Here is a 16515-nt window from a genome sequence, read left to right on the forward strand (position 1 = left end):
TAGAGTTTCGACAAAACTCACTGGTGACAAACAGTCAGAAAGAGTCTGAAAAACAAACTCACTTGCACATAAACAGGGTTCTCGTGGAGTAAATAACCAAATAAACCAACTGCACATATTTTGACTGACACTTTGAAAAAAAAAAAAAAAAATGCTAGGTTAAAAACAACCCAAGTTGGGTTGAAAATGGACAAACCCAGCGATTGGGTTGTTTTGACCCAGCATTTTTTTCAAAGTGTTATGTGTCTGATTTTTAATTTCCAACCTATTTTGGGTTCATTTTAATCCAGCCATATAGTCATTTTTAAATAATAGTTGAGTAGAATAAAACTGCCCAAAAATTTTACCCAACTGCTGGGTCAAAACAACCCAATTGCTGGGTTTGTCCACACAGGGTTGGGTTACACATATTGGGTCACTATGTTGGGTCATTTTTAACATCGTTCGGTTATTTTTAGTAATAACCCATCTGTTGGGTTAAAGGGTTAGTTCACCCAAAAATGAATATTCTGTCATTAATTACTCACCCTCATGCCGTTCCACACCCTGGCTATCACCAGACCAAGCTCAATTTAAAACTAAACATTGGTCTGGGGAGTCTGCTATGTATTTTCTACTTCAGAAGAGGCGTGATCAACGAGCATTATTCACGCACTTGGATAGTCCTTCAACCAATCAGATCAATGATCCGGGTGACGTACTTTGTTGTACTTTGCAGAGCAAAAGTGTAACAGAAACAGTAGAAATGAATGTACGGGTTTCCAGACTGAGTTGCGGGGCGAAAGTCTACCCAGTCTACCTTCATTCATCTTCAAAACACAAATTAACATATTTTTGATGAAATGAGAGCAAAGCCACCGAACCTTTCTAGATCAATAAAGGTACTAAAGACATATTTAAATCAGTTCATGTGAGTACAGTGGTTCTGCCTTAATATTATAAAGCGACAAGAATACTTTTTGTGTGCCAAAAAACCCCCACAATAACGACTTTTCATCAATATCCCGTGATGGCTGAATTCAAAACATTGCTTCTGAACTTTACAGACTTTTCTTTTGTTTTGAATTAATGATTCGGATCTCCTATCCAACTGCTGAAATCACGTGACTCAGATTCACTGATTCGATTTGTAAAGCTCAGAAGCAGTGTTTCGAAATCGCCATCATTAGATATTGTTGAAAATTCTTTTTTTTTTTTTTTTTTGGCGCACCAAAAATATTCTTGTGGCTTTATAATATTAAGGTATTAGTAAGGTAATATTAAGAACCACTGTACTCCCATTAACTAATTTAAATATGTTTTTAGTACCTTTATGGATCTTGAGAGGTTCAGTGGCATTCTTCTCAATAGAGGCCTCACTCATCAAAAATATATAACGACATGAGGGTGAGTAATTAATGACTGAATTTTCATTTTTGGGTGAACTAACCCTTTAACATCCGAATGCCGGCTCAGTATTGGTCAAAACTGATCACGTGATCAGCACAACGCATGCGTGTGATGTTGATGCAGGAGCCGGCCAATAATGAGTTGGCATTCTGACATTTAACCTGGAAGCAGTGTTCCCAACTTAGCAATTTTGTTGCTAGATTTAGCAACTTTTCAGACTACACTAGCAACTTTTTTTCCAAAAAGCACCTAGCAACAAATTTAGCAATTTTTAACATTTATTTGGGAACTTTTGGAAAGTGACTCTAATCAAAACAGCACACGTACAAGTTAGCTAAATAGACTGAGCGGTTGATTCATAATTCCTTAAGATCGCTGTGGAAATAGCTGTAAAAACCGGAAGACAAAAGACAACGAGTGGGGGCGGGGCTACACAAGGTCTATATATAGCCAGGCACGAGGCTATATATACGAGGCAAAAATGATTTGTTGAGTGCTCGAAAAAATGCTGGGTTATTTCAACCCAAATTTGGGTCAAATATGGACAAACCCAACCGTTGGGTTAAAAAAATGCATTTAAAAAATTAACCCAATGGTTTTGTTTGTCCATTTTTGACCCTAACTTGGGTTGAAACAACCCAGCATTTTTTAGAGCAGTAGCACGCATTTCACATTTTTGGCAAAATAATTTAAACACATTAAGTTCGGAGTACAATTGTTTGGTTAGCAAGTCACAATTTTTTTTAAAAAAGGACAAATTTATAATTTCCTACAAAAGTACCATTAGCAGTTCAAAAAGTAAAGTAATCGAGGAAACCACTGAACAGCTAACCAACCCAGCAGCACACCACACCATTCTATGGAGAGAGTTGTAAAGAGGTGCCTAGCAATAGACAAACACATTTAAGTTAAGATGCTAGCTGCAATTGTTCAATATAGCCTAATTGTTAATTTACTGATACACCTTGTCATTAGCTTGTTTAACTGTTGATCATTTAGGTAGCATATTAACTACCACAGGGCTTTAATTGTTCAGTTCATGTGTAGTTTCACTGGTTAAAAGGAAAATAACCTACATAAAATGTAATTGTTCAAAAGTGTTTAATTGTTCAATATCAATGTTGTATTTAAAAATAAAAATAAATCTGGTCATGAAAAAGTGTTGTTTGTATTAATTTTAAAAATGCTGTGTGTGTATGTGTGTGTGTATTTATTTTACAAACAAATCTAAATTAGCATTTCAAATAATATCTATGTAGTTTTGCGTTGCGATTACGTAATGACGTCATGGCGCAATTACGTCACAATGTCATTTAGCAACTTTTAGCAACAAAACGATCTGCCTTTAGCAACTTCCCCTGAAAATTAGTTGGCAACACTGCCTGGAAGTGCTGGACGTAAACAACCTATGAGAAGTATACCGAACAGAAGATATTGTTGAATAAAGTCATAATTTTTGTTTTGTTTTTGCGCACAAAAAGTATTCTCGTCTCTTCATAACATTAAGGTTGAACCACTGCAGTCACATGACTGTTTTAACAATGTCACCTTTCTGGACCTTGAAAGCTTACATTGGTGTCTATGGATGAGTCATATAACTCTCGGATTTCATTTGTGTTCTGAAAATGATCCAAGGTCTTATGGGTGTGGAACGACATGAGTGTGAGTAATTAATGACAGAATTTTCATTTTTGGTTGAACTAACCCTTTAAATGCGCTTCCCGCGGCGACAGTTCAAATTTTAACGGTCCAGTGACTGTCAACAGAAAGAAGCTGCTGTAGCCTTAAAAGGTAAGTCATATTTTTTTTTTTTATGTATATAACTTTATAACATTAGAAATTGTGTACTGAAACATACATATATTCTACAACTGAATTTTATATTTTTAAAATGAAGATGTAATTATCTTTAGTCAGTTAATGTTCTCAGGATATCGACTGGAAATGCTAGCTATCCTAGTTAGCTCGCTAGAAGTAGTTAAATAATTAAAACAAAGTAATTAAAACATTATACTAGCGAAACTGTACCTTACTATGGTAATATAATATTGTCTCAGAAATCACTAACGTGTTCTAACATTACGTAGGCCTATGTTTTACGTGTCTTCGTGATAATTCATAATCACAGAAAATTTGAACTTTATATTTGTATTTTTTCGTACAGATACGATTACAGCTTTATACATCGCACTACAGAGCGCTCGAAATGCTGAACGAAAGAGCACTTCTCATTTGAGTCGTGCCACATGGGACCTGTTTTAGCTCAGATTGGGTTGTTTTTAACCCAACATTTTTTTTTTTTTTTTTTTTTTTGAGTGAACAGGCCTATTGATGTTTCATGTTTGCTTAGAAACCATTGTTTGGTATCAAAGAATATATAAAAAAAACTTAAAATGAGCTTGAAGGACATCATATAATTGTATTATGAATTTACAGTATTCACAATGACTTTAGGCTACTGATAATAAGGTTTTTGACGAGTCCTGAAGGCTTTGAAATGCGTGATAATGACCCAATGACTGATTTCTTTAATTGTCCTAATAATCTGAATGTGTTTTAAATACCCATAATGAGGTTTATACATTTATCATCAATGAATCACTAACTATAAAAAAATCACCAGTGTTTTTATCAAATTGTTATATTGTCATAAAAGAAACTAATGTATTTGTTGATGTATTTGAAATGGATTTTATATTTTATTCAATATTTTAAGAAATACCTGATGATGAGATGATGAATGAAGGGAATGAGGCATGAAACACATTCATTGACCGCTGGGTGTCAGTGTTGCTCCATCACATTCTGTCCATTTAGTTTTTCCACAATTGCTTAATTTCTTGAAATCTTCACCCATTTCCTCACAACATTAAACACAAAACCAAATCTCCAAACTACACCCACAAAACCCCTGACTCTTCTGGCAAAAATCAAACAATCGACTCCAAACCATTTCACCTGTTCTCAAAATCAAACAAAGCTAACACACATCAGTCAATATATAAACACTACAGATCATTCGTTAGACAATACATCAAAAAAACAGAGAACACTGAATCCAGAGCATGGTACAGAAAAAATATATACTTTATACAGAAATCGAAATCTGCTATTATGTAAAAAAAGTATAGTAGGTGAATATATTGTATAGTATTTCTAGTTGTGCAGCTGTAAAATCAAAGTCCTTTAACAGCTGTTTTTGGGCTGTTCGTTTGAGTTAAAGTGGACGTTCACAGGTGGGTTTGGGTTGGTGTTTGTCTGTAGAGTCTATTTACAGTCTCACGATCCTCGTCTCGCTGCAGGCAGGCAGACAGGTGGCCATTAGCTCATGATGGAGCCGATGAAGGCTGCCTGCACAGATGACTGCCTCCTAGTTTGGGCTTCAAATGTCATTTTCTACGCTACATTTCTCAGCCTACGCAGACCTGGGCTTCTGTACCAATTTAGACGTCAACCTTTGACATTTCGACGGTTTTCTGCAGTCACCCACCCACCCCAGGCCATGCGAAGCTGGATCTTTCTCGTGGTTTCTGTCCAGGGGTGAACCGGGTTGATCCACATCAGGTGCTGAGGGTGAAGGTCATGACACCGGTCTGGTTATCCATGTAATTGCAATGGAGTGTTTCAAATATAAGTGTCTTTACTGTTCATGAATCACAGCTAATTCTCAGTGAGTATTATCGTACACCATCAGAGAAATCTGTCACTTCATGAACAGCATTATGTGAAGGAATCTTTATCTTAAATAAATGCATATTATTTACACACGTTTTGCACAATTGTACATTACAGGAATAAACTGCATTGACACCAATTTTCAATTAAAAACGGAAAACTTTTTATGCGTTTTGGCGGTTTATTTACACGACATCGACGTTTTGGGGTCCTGTAAATGGGTTTCAAATTGCACGTTTTTGAAAACGATCCCATTATCATCTCTGTGTAAACAACAACAATGCAGATCTGTGAAAACAGTGATGTCATGCACATGCGTATCACATGTTCACTCTATGCGTTTTTGGCGCACGTGCTCTGTAAAAGTATAGTCTTTCTTTACTTTCCTTCTTTACTTGAATTCAAATGGAAGTTACATAAACTGCAATTCATTGACTGGCAGATAGAGACAGGCTCTAAAAGGAGTCAATCCCAATCCCATGTTAAAATGCCCAAATTTACTGCAGAAAAAAACAGGTTTTCAGCCTGGTACAAAAAGTTTTTTTGGTTTATACAGCTAATTTTGCCCTTCATGACAACTCTGAGGTGGTTAATTTTTTTATATAAGTCATGCATTTAAATTATATTAAGCCTTAAAGTTCTGCATAATTAAGGGCGTGGCCACTTGAGTGACAGGTGGATTGCCGCTGCTGTCACTATTAGCCGTTTGTCTGCTGTCACGTCACCTCAGCTAATTCCAGCCGCAGAACTTGGCATCGTTTTTGAATCATCTTGGCACTGGCTAAAAGTTTTGTCCATCAGATTTACTACAATGAAGAACATGCCTCTCAATACAGCACTGTTTGGATATTATGACTAAAACTGCTGCATTATATTGAAAAATATATTTTGGACACAGGCTCATTTCTTTATGAGAGTCTAATGTATACAGATACATAAACATAAACACTCAGATTGCATAATTTCTTGAACGATGATGGAGAGCAGATCGTTCAGAAGAAATGTGATGCAAACAATGGACAATATATCAATATTTCATGGATTTAACGCTTTTGTGGACAAAAAGTGCTGTTGGATGTTTTTCATTGTTGTTTTTTTTTTTTGAGTTTTCCCAACTTGTTCTTTTTTTAGATTTTTGAGTTTTCTCAACTTGTTTTTTAGATTTTTGAGTTTACCCAACTTGTTTTTTAGATTTTTGAGTTTACCCAACTTGTTCTTTTTTTAATTTTTGAGTTTTCCCAACTTGTTTTTTAGATTTGAGTTTTCTCAATTTGTTTTTTAGATTTTTGAGTTTTCTCAACTTGTTTTTTAGATTTTTGAGTTTTCTCTACTTGTTTTTTTATTGAGTTTTCTCTACTTGTTTTTTTATTGAGTTTTCTCTACTTATTTTTTAGATTTTTGAGTTTTCTCAACTTGTTTTTTTTTTATTTTTGATTTTACTCAACTTGTTTTTTTTAGATTTTTGAGTTTTCTCTACTTGTTTTTTTATTGAGTTTTCTCTACTTGTTTTTTTAGATTTTTGAGTTTTCTCTACTTGTTTTTTTATTGAGTTTTCTCTACTTGTTTTTTATATTTTTGAGTTTTCTCTACTTGTTTTTTTTTAGATTTGAGTTTTCTCAACTTGTTTTTTTTAGATTTTTGAGTTTTCTCAACTTGTTTTTTAGATTTTTGAGTTTACTCAACTTGTTTTTTAGATTTTTACGAGGTATGAAGTCCCGTTTTGATTTTGTGTGTTATTACTCTTGCTGGAGCATCTGCATCTTAAAACAGACATCGTAGTAAACCCTTAACTTTCAAATGATGTATAATTTGTTAGATAGATAGATTGCTCCTTAGCCTGAGCTTACTTGGTCACGTTGAGCTCAGTTCCACCCACGTCCTGCCTCTTTGCCCATTGTTGTTTATCCAGGAGTGACACTCTGCCAAGATGTTGACAACCGGCTCCACCCACTTTGGGCTTCAGAAATAATCTTCAGAAACCTATGGGTGACATCACAGACACTACGCCTACGTTTTATACAGTCTATGTTTACAACATGACATCGCTGACCACTGACCTGGCATGCATAATAAAGCATTTTTAGTTATTTTTGCGGATCTGTGTGAACGGGGATCATTTGGACAGTGTTGTCATCTATACAAAGAAAAAATTACCTACATTGTTGTCGTGTAAACATAGAGACTACTTTCAAAAATAATATTAAAATACCTTAGTGTTTCCAAACGTTTGACTGGTACTATATCTGAGAATTATTAGAACTGAGAAACATTAAAAGTCTCAAATTGCTCATTTAATCTCATTGATGTCTAAGAGAAACACTGATTTTTCTCATCTATGTGACTACTTTTCTGATTTGAGCAGTTTGCAATAATAAAAACCAAGTATGTTACATTAGTTGTTCTCATCACTATATCAACTTTAAGTACAGTAGAGTGTGTAATAATACTGAAAACCATCAAACAACACCCACAAACTAATGGAGATTGTCCAGTCTCTCCACCTCTAACATCATACTGACCTCAATCCAGAAGTATGCTTATTCTTACAGTAAATATGTGAGTCATCAAACTAAACATGAACTCGCCGCAAGATAAATTAATCTATCATTAAAGCATTGCTTGTATTTTCGCCCACATTGTGTTCCAGTGTAATGGTGGTCCACTGCACAGTTTGGAAGCATGTGAAGATCATTTGCATGGAAATGAGTTGTAGATCAGGAGATGAACGCTTGCCAATCAATGTGAACACACACATCTCTCTGAAGTCCAAATGCTCCAGAATAATAAACACTTCAGCGTAAGAAGCTCTGGAGGGTGTTTGTGTGGGAAAACGGATCTCAAATGCTTGTCAAGTGGAATAAACTGCTGGAAGAATCTCAATTATAAGGACAGTTGCACTTTTTCCTCATTACTGGGAGTTTTTTCCTTGCCTCAGTCTCCATGGGGTGTTGTATTGTGAAGAGTACTTCACCGATAAAACTGACTTGACTTAAAAGAAACAAAAACAGACCCAAATGAGTCAATAGTTGTCATCCAATAGATATAAAGTGGATAGCAGCTCAGATTTTGGGGGAATTTGATGATCCAGGATGGTTTTCACTATAAAGCCACATAACAAACTGCTAAGCGAATGACACCGGAAGCCTCTCACATTCAAATTACAAACGTCCGCACTGCTCTTATAAGTTATGAGCGCTACATACTTACTGTATGACTTATTTGTCTGTTTTTATTCCTCCTGAAGATTTTAAGGAAACACAACTTGTTGACACGTACATGAAGCACAACAGAGATTTCTCCTAACTTCTGCTGGTATTTTGCCAATGTTTTTCCCATTAACATTAACAAAATAAACATTTACATGCACTTAACATAAAATACAAATATTTTATTATATGTTTTATCAGTGAGTGACTGATCATTTATTTTTGGAGGTGCTTGACAATTCCGACTTATCTGGTAGACATTAAGCAAAATGGAGACACCATATAATCTAAAATCTTTGGTTTCAATGCTCCAGAATGTCCCACATAAAAGCGACCAACAAAACACACTGACCCCAGAGGAAGAAATTCCTTACATGTAGCGGGATGATGAACGGCTGTGAGGGTGGAACGCTTTCTCTGGAGGGGATAGAGATGCCAGAGTAATGGAAGACCACGGCCAGAACTTCTCCCTCAGGCTAATGGGCCAGAAAGCTAAAGTCTCATTTTTAACAGACCTTTTGTCGCTTCCCCTCAGGCTCTTTGAGGAAACAAATAATGACTTCGCTCGCCCTAACGATCCACATCAACAGACCTTTACGTGTAATGTTGTTGATCTGCGCGTGACGGATTTCACAAGCTTGACAATGCTGGAAGGCATGCATGAACAAATGATTAGCATCTTTCACGTTAAAGATTCACAGCTTATTCACATTCACATTTATGGGAAATCTACACCGCGAGGAGCTTGATGCGTAGTTTAGTTTCAATAAATCTGCAAGCAGAACACAAACCCGTGATCCTCCGCCATTTGGATGGTGTGCGGTCGTCTCTGTGACCCTTATTCAGCATGCATTTCTGCAGAACTTCAAAAAGGTAAAGGGGAGAAGTATCGTGGTGCCTGGGGCAGATAGCAGCCCAACATTCTGCATAAATTCCTTTTGATGTGTAACTTTGATCAGAACTAGATACTAATGCTGCAGCCATCCAGCTCTCCATTAGCCAAGACACCAGCATGACGATTATGTAATAAATATAACGAACTACCACTGAGATGAACGAGAACGATAACGGACAGATTCCTGCTGCTATTACTGACCTACTTGGGTTTGAGTTCAAGTTCACTTGAAGCTCCTTTCAAAGTTGGACATTCCTATTACAACTGGTGGCCGAGAGATCTCAACGCACTGCAACCGAAGAAAACACATGCAAATAGAAAAAACACCAGCAAATTAAGAAAATGTCTCCATCAGTATGACAACATGTGCTGCAAATACAGAAATACAGAAACAACCTGCAAATACTCACAGCGCAACCAAGTACAGAAATGCGTTGCAAATACTCACAGGGCAAAATACAACGCAACTAAATACAGAAATGCATGGCAATTACTCTCAATGCAACCACATACAAAAACACACTGCAAATACTCACAGCGCAACCAAATACAGAAACAATCTGCAAATACCCACAGCGCAAAATACTCACAACACAACTAAATACAGAAACACACTGCAAATACTCACAGTTCAACCACATACAAAAACACACTGCAAATACTCACAACTAAATACAGAAACACACTGCAAATACTCACAGTTCAACCACATACAAAAACACACTGCAAATACTCACAACTAAATACAGAAACACACTGCAAATACTCACAGTTCAACCACATACAAAAACACACTGCAAATACTCACAACACAACCAAATACAGAAATGTGTTGCAAATACTCACAACGCAACTTAATACAGAAATGCATGGCAATTACTCTCAATGCAACCACATACAAAAACACACTGCAAATACTCACAGCACAACCAAATACAGAAACAATCTGCAAATACCCACAGCGCAAAATACTCACAACACAACTAAAGTTGCAATGCACTGCAAATACTCACAACACAACCAAATACAGAAACACACTGCAAATACTCACAGCGCAAAATGCTCACAATGCAACACAACTAAATACAGAAACACACTGCAAATACTCACAGTTCAACCACATGCAAATACTCACAACACAACTAAATACAAAATGCACTGCAAATACTAATAACGCAACCAAATACAGAAACAATCTGCAGATACTCACAACACAACCAAATACAGAAACACACTGCAAATACTCACAGCGCATAATGCTCACAATGCAACTAAATACAGAAATGCATGGCAATTACTCTCAATGCAACCAAATACAGAAACACACTGCAAATACTCACAGTGCAACCACATACAAAAACACACTGCAAATACTCACAACGCAACCAAATACAGAAACAATCTGCATATACTCACAACACAACCAAATACAGAAACAATCTGCAAACACTCACAACACAACTAAATACAGAAATGCACTGCAAATACTCACAACGCAACCAAATATAGAAACAACCTGCAAATACTCACAGCGCAACCACATACAAAAACACACTGCAAATAATCACAACGCAAAATACTCACAACGAAACTAAATACAGAAATGCATGGCAATTACTCTCAATGCAACCAAATACAGAAACACACTGCAAATACTCACAGTGCAACCACATACAAAAACACACTGCAAATACTCACAACGCAACCAAATACAGAAACAATCTGCATATACTCGCAACACAACCAAATACAGAAACAATCTGCAAACACTCACAACACAACTAAATACAGAAATGCACTGCAATTACTCTCAATGCAACCAAATACAGAAACACACTGCAAATACTCACAACACAACCAAATACAGAAACACACTGCAAATACTCACAACGCAAAATACTCACAATGCAACTAAATACAGAAATGCATGGCAATTACTCTCAATGCAACCAAATACAGAAACACACTGCAAATACTCACAGCGCAACCACATACAAAAACACACTGCAAATACTCACAACGCAACCAAATACAGAAACAATCTGCATATACTCACAACACAACCAAATACAGAAACAATCTGCAAACACTCACAACACAACTAAATACAGAAATGCACTGCAAATACTCACAACGCAACCAAATATAGAAACAACCTGCAAATACTCACAGCGCAACCACATACAAAAACACACTGCAAATAATCACAACGCAAAATACTCACAACGAAACTAAATACAGAAATGTGCTGCAAATACTAACAATGCAACCAAATACAGAAACACACTGCAAATACTCACAACGCAAAATACTCACAACGCAACTAAATACAGAAATGCATGGCAATTACTCTCAATGCAACCACATACAAAAACACACTGCAAATACTCACAGCGCAACCAAATACAGAAACAATCTGCAAATACTCACAGCGCAAAATACTCACAACACAACTAAATACAGAAACACACTGCAAATACTCACAACACAAAATACTCACAACGCAACTAAATACAGAAATGCATGGCAATTACTCTCAATGCAACCACATACAAAAACACACTGCAAATACTCACAGCGCAACCAAATACAGAAACAATCTGCAAATACTCACAGCGCAAAATACTCACAACACAACTAAATACAGAAACACACTGCAAATACTCACAACGCAAAATACTCACAACGAAACTAAATACAGAAATGTTCTGCAAATACTCAGTGCAACCAAATACAGAAACAATCTGCAAACACAACACAACTAAATACAGAAATGCACTGCAATTACTCTCAATGCAACCAAATACAGAAACACACTGCAAATACTCACAACACAACCAAATACAGAAACACACTGCAAATACTCACAACGCAAAATACTCACAACGCAACTAAATACAGAAATGCATGGCAATTACTCTCAATGCAACCAAATACAGAAACACACTGCAAATACTCACAACACAACCACATACAAAAACACACTGCAAATACTCACAGCGCAAAATACTCACAACACAACTAAATACAGAAACACACTGCAAATACTCACAACGCAAAATACTCACAACGAAACTAAATACAGAAATGTTCTGCAAATACTAACAACGCAACCAAATACATAAACGCACTGCAAATACTCAAAACGTAAAATACTCACAATGCAACTAAATACAGAAATGTGCTGCAAATACTCTTAATGCAAACAAATACAAAAACACAATGCAAATACTCACAATGCAAGCAAATACAGAAACACACTGTGAATATACACAATGCAACAAAATACTAAATTGTTTCACGGGGACCCCAACAAGTGACAAACCTGGCTGGGACTTTTTATTGTTATAGACTTTTTATTGTTCAATGTCTACTCCTCAGTGGTGTTGTCAATGACCTGAAAAAGTTTTTTGTTTATTTTTTAACATCCTGATCATATGTGCATTGTGAGTATTTGCAGCACGTGTTGTCAAATTGATGAAGATGTTTTCATAATTTGCTGGTGTTTTTTCTATTTGTAATTTGTTCTGTTTTTCACTAATGTTCCCATAAACTTATTAAAACGTTATTTCTGAATGTACAGTTTTTTAAAATGGTTTTAAAACATTTTTTTCTGGGTTATGTGAATGTTAGAAAAAACATTAAGGAAACGTTCCGTCTTATTCTGAAAACACAATGTTCTCTGAACAAGTACTATGTAATAACATTTAAAAATGTTAAACAAATGTCTAGCTAAAACATTTCAGGATTTTTTTTTTTTTTTATGTTTAGCGAACGTTATTATAGACCAGACAACTTTAAATGAATCCACAATTAATGTTACTGGAAGAACATTTGTTCATAATTTTGAGAGAACCTTAAGCTAACATTCTGAGAATGTTCCCTGTTGGCTAAGCAGCATGTAAAATTTAAATAACTTTACAAAATCTGTCATTACTGTACCATTCACAAAAGACTTAATTTTATTCTTATTAGATTTTTTTTTTTCTAAATGGAGTAACAAGCTTACAGAAGACAATTAGTTAAAATCCTGTGATGTTGTCTTCCCAATTAATGTCTAAATTAAGTAATGAATTATAATGCAAAGCAATATGATAAAACATAGAATAGAATACATAAAAAGGAATAAAATTTTTCCACTTGTACAGTATATACAACTTTGCTTGGTAATTCATGTGCTCAGAACTCATAAATATACAATATTTCAGCCTCCAGTTGAAGTCGGCATCAGTATCCATTAAATCAGAAGCTCCTCCCAGATATTGACAGTGCAGCATCATGACACCTGCGGTGTAAACGATCCTTCACAGTCAGTCAGGAACATGTCGAGTAATTTCGCTTGACTTATTCATGCTTACGAGACTTCCATCTATTCCCTTTTAATGAAAGCACCCAAATATTTTTGCCTTGGTGTCTGTCACTATCCTTGTCAAGCTCAGAGTTGGTTGTGATATCTAATGATCAGTGAGTGTAATCTTCCGTTATCTCAGGAACAGTTCACTTCATGTCACCTCGCACATTACTGCCAGTTTCCAACACAAATTTTTCAGGATTCTTGGCTAATGAGGCATCTGGAGTATTACAAATGCAAGACATACAGTCGACATCTTTGTCAGTCAAAAAAAAAAAAGAGTCATGCAAAGCTCAACAGGTGATGGAAAATCCAATCAGCCTCTCGACAGCGATAAGGAGACGTTGGTGAAATTAATACGGTCAAAATGCAGTTCCTGTGGGAGATCTCTTATTAATCGTAATGAAAGTTCAAGCCCTTCATTTAATAAGGTTAAGCACCGTATTTCTACATATAGGCTATGTCATTCATCATGCATTAAGAGCCAGTAGCCTTTTATTAATAATCATTAACAAAGAGTGATTTTAGAGTAATACGTTTAGTTAATGTTGTCCCTGTGTTAATGCACTGGTCATTTTCCTTAAATCCTTGTTGCCATCCTTGTTGTTCTTCTTCGCTTAGGGGTAAAAACAAGTTCGAAATACATGAGCGGCGATATACTGTTAGCGAACATCCTGATGCCGCCCATGCTGCTGAGAGTGACGTTTAGATGAATATGTAAATAAGTGATGCGCACTTTCCTTTCAACAACAAAAACATAAGAAAAAATGCCAGTGGTGAGAAAACAGCAGTCCAGAAAGCATCTGATCATAGTAATGTGAAATTTTTGTTTGCAATTCAGTACTAGTAAAGTCATGTCATGTTTATTTATATAGCACTTTAAATCAGCAATTTTATAGCATTAAACATGAAAAAACAGTGTCAGTGTCTCTTTCAATTAAAATTACAACTTCAGATTCTACTCTAAAGCGACTCTCCAGAGTGTTCATGCAGTTACTTGTGTGTGTCTGAACTTAATGGACTGAACAGAAGAAACGAACCAGAGAAGATTTCCACCTTGAAGAAGGCGGAGTCTCAAAACCACGCCTATCTATTTCCTATTACATCATATACAGCAGTAGGTACTGAATATGACTTTAATACACAGATCTAATCTACACATGCGATTTCTTTGCTTGCTCTTTACGTTTACAGACATAAACAGCTGTGTTTAAGTGAACTTTGTGTGTATTTGACAGTTTAAGCACAATAACATGTGAAAGAGAACTTAGTTTAGTACTCACAGGACGCACCGTCTGACAGCCAGCTTTCTGTGCGTGTGCCTTGGGTGTGTGCGCTCAGAAGGTTTAGACTGATATGGCTTTAAAACAGACAGATAATAAACTTTCAAGATGATGAAGAACTGCAATGTCATGATGTTTAGTTCTATTGTTTCTGTAATGATGTTCAGCTCATTTGCATTTAAAGACACATGCATGCAAGAGAAGACTGCAGTGAATGTAGAAGAAGAATGTAGTGTCAACTATCTCAGATTGGCCTCAACATTAACTGAGATAAGACTAAGATAAAATTCAAGAATTCAAGATAAAATCTCAAGATAAAATTCACAAGCAAAAACCCAGTCATGCTGAAAGGAATTCCCCACTTGTGCTCCTAAAATTTAGGAGCACTTTCTGATCAATAACAGACATTAACTTTCCCATTACAGTGCGATGTTAGCCCCTTTAAATTAATTTCCAGGGGCATTTTTGCCATTATAAGACAGTTTTTTTTCTAATCTTATTAAATGTATGCAACATATTTCCTCAATTCCTGAGGAAACGATTCTGCTTGTGCGCAAGGTTAAAACGACCATCTACGGGAAAAGCCGGATTCCACCAAAGCATTTTTCTTTTTATGCACACAATAATAATCTTTTACATTGTAATCCTTTTATTTTTAATATTTGTCATGTTTGTGTGCTCCTGCACATCCCTGTGTGTGTAATAAGCAGAGTGTATGCACTTGTACACCCGTCTTTAGGTGCAAAGCAAATATTACGCCATTGACTTTAGACTACGCCATTGACCAACTCAAACCTGCTCTATTTCAGTTGCCTTAAAATAGCAATACGCCAACAATGCACCTGAACACACCTCGTTTTCAGACCAGCACGCCCATGGGCGAACAGATGGGTGCAAATGCATTTGCTATTTAAACAACGTGGCGCAGGACATGAAAATGATAACTGCGTCGGGCTGAAACTACCAAAAAACACTTGCATCTCGCCTGGCGCCGCATTGCACCAGCTGTATGATAGGGCCCTTACTTAGACTGTTTAATGCAGCTTATTGGTAACTAATGTTGAATGAATGTTTAAAATATAATTTTTTGAATTTAGAAATATGTAAAAATTTTACTTTAAAAGTTTGATATTTTATATCTAAAGTGTAAATATGAAAATGTAAATATGCAAATAAAACCACCAGTAGGTGGCAGCAAGTCTCACTCATTAAATCGTTCAAAACACAGATTCATTTAAGAATCACCATTGCTTGGAGATGCGCAACAGCTCTTATGTGGCTTTGTTTGAAACTATTTTCATGAAGCAAAAAAAAAAAAAACAGTATATTATGTCACTTAATATAAACTTATTTATTGTACTTCAATAAGATCAGTAAGTATCACATTTGCAATCATGCTAATACTCGAAGAAACAGGAGTCTACTCATGTTATAGTTCTTACCTTACATATTAGGCTTGCTGTAATCGACGGTGTTACCGTTGTTCAGAAGTCAGATTTCACCTCACTTCGCATATTTCACCTTACTTTTCTGACTAACAAGACGTTGGATGAAGATTTGGTTGCAAAACGAAATGTAAAAGTGAATATATAAGCGAGTCTGTCATTGTACTGTTTTTTTGTTGTGTTTTTCATTAAGAATAATAATGAACCCACCCACCATTCAAGCAATTGCTGCTCCGAATTGCCGCTACTTCAAAAGCGAAAGTAGACTAAT

This window comes from Chanodichthys erythropterus, chromosome 12 (assembly GCF_024489055.1).
Source record: "Chanodichthys erythropterus isolate Z2021 chromosome 12, ASM2448905v1, whole genome shotgun sequence".
Taxonomy (NCBI): Eukaryota; Metazoa; Chordata; class Actinopteri; order Cypriniformes; family Xenocyprididae; genus Chanodichthys; species Chanodichthys erythropterus.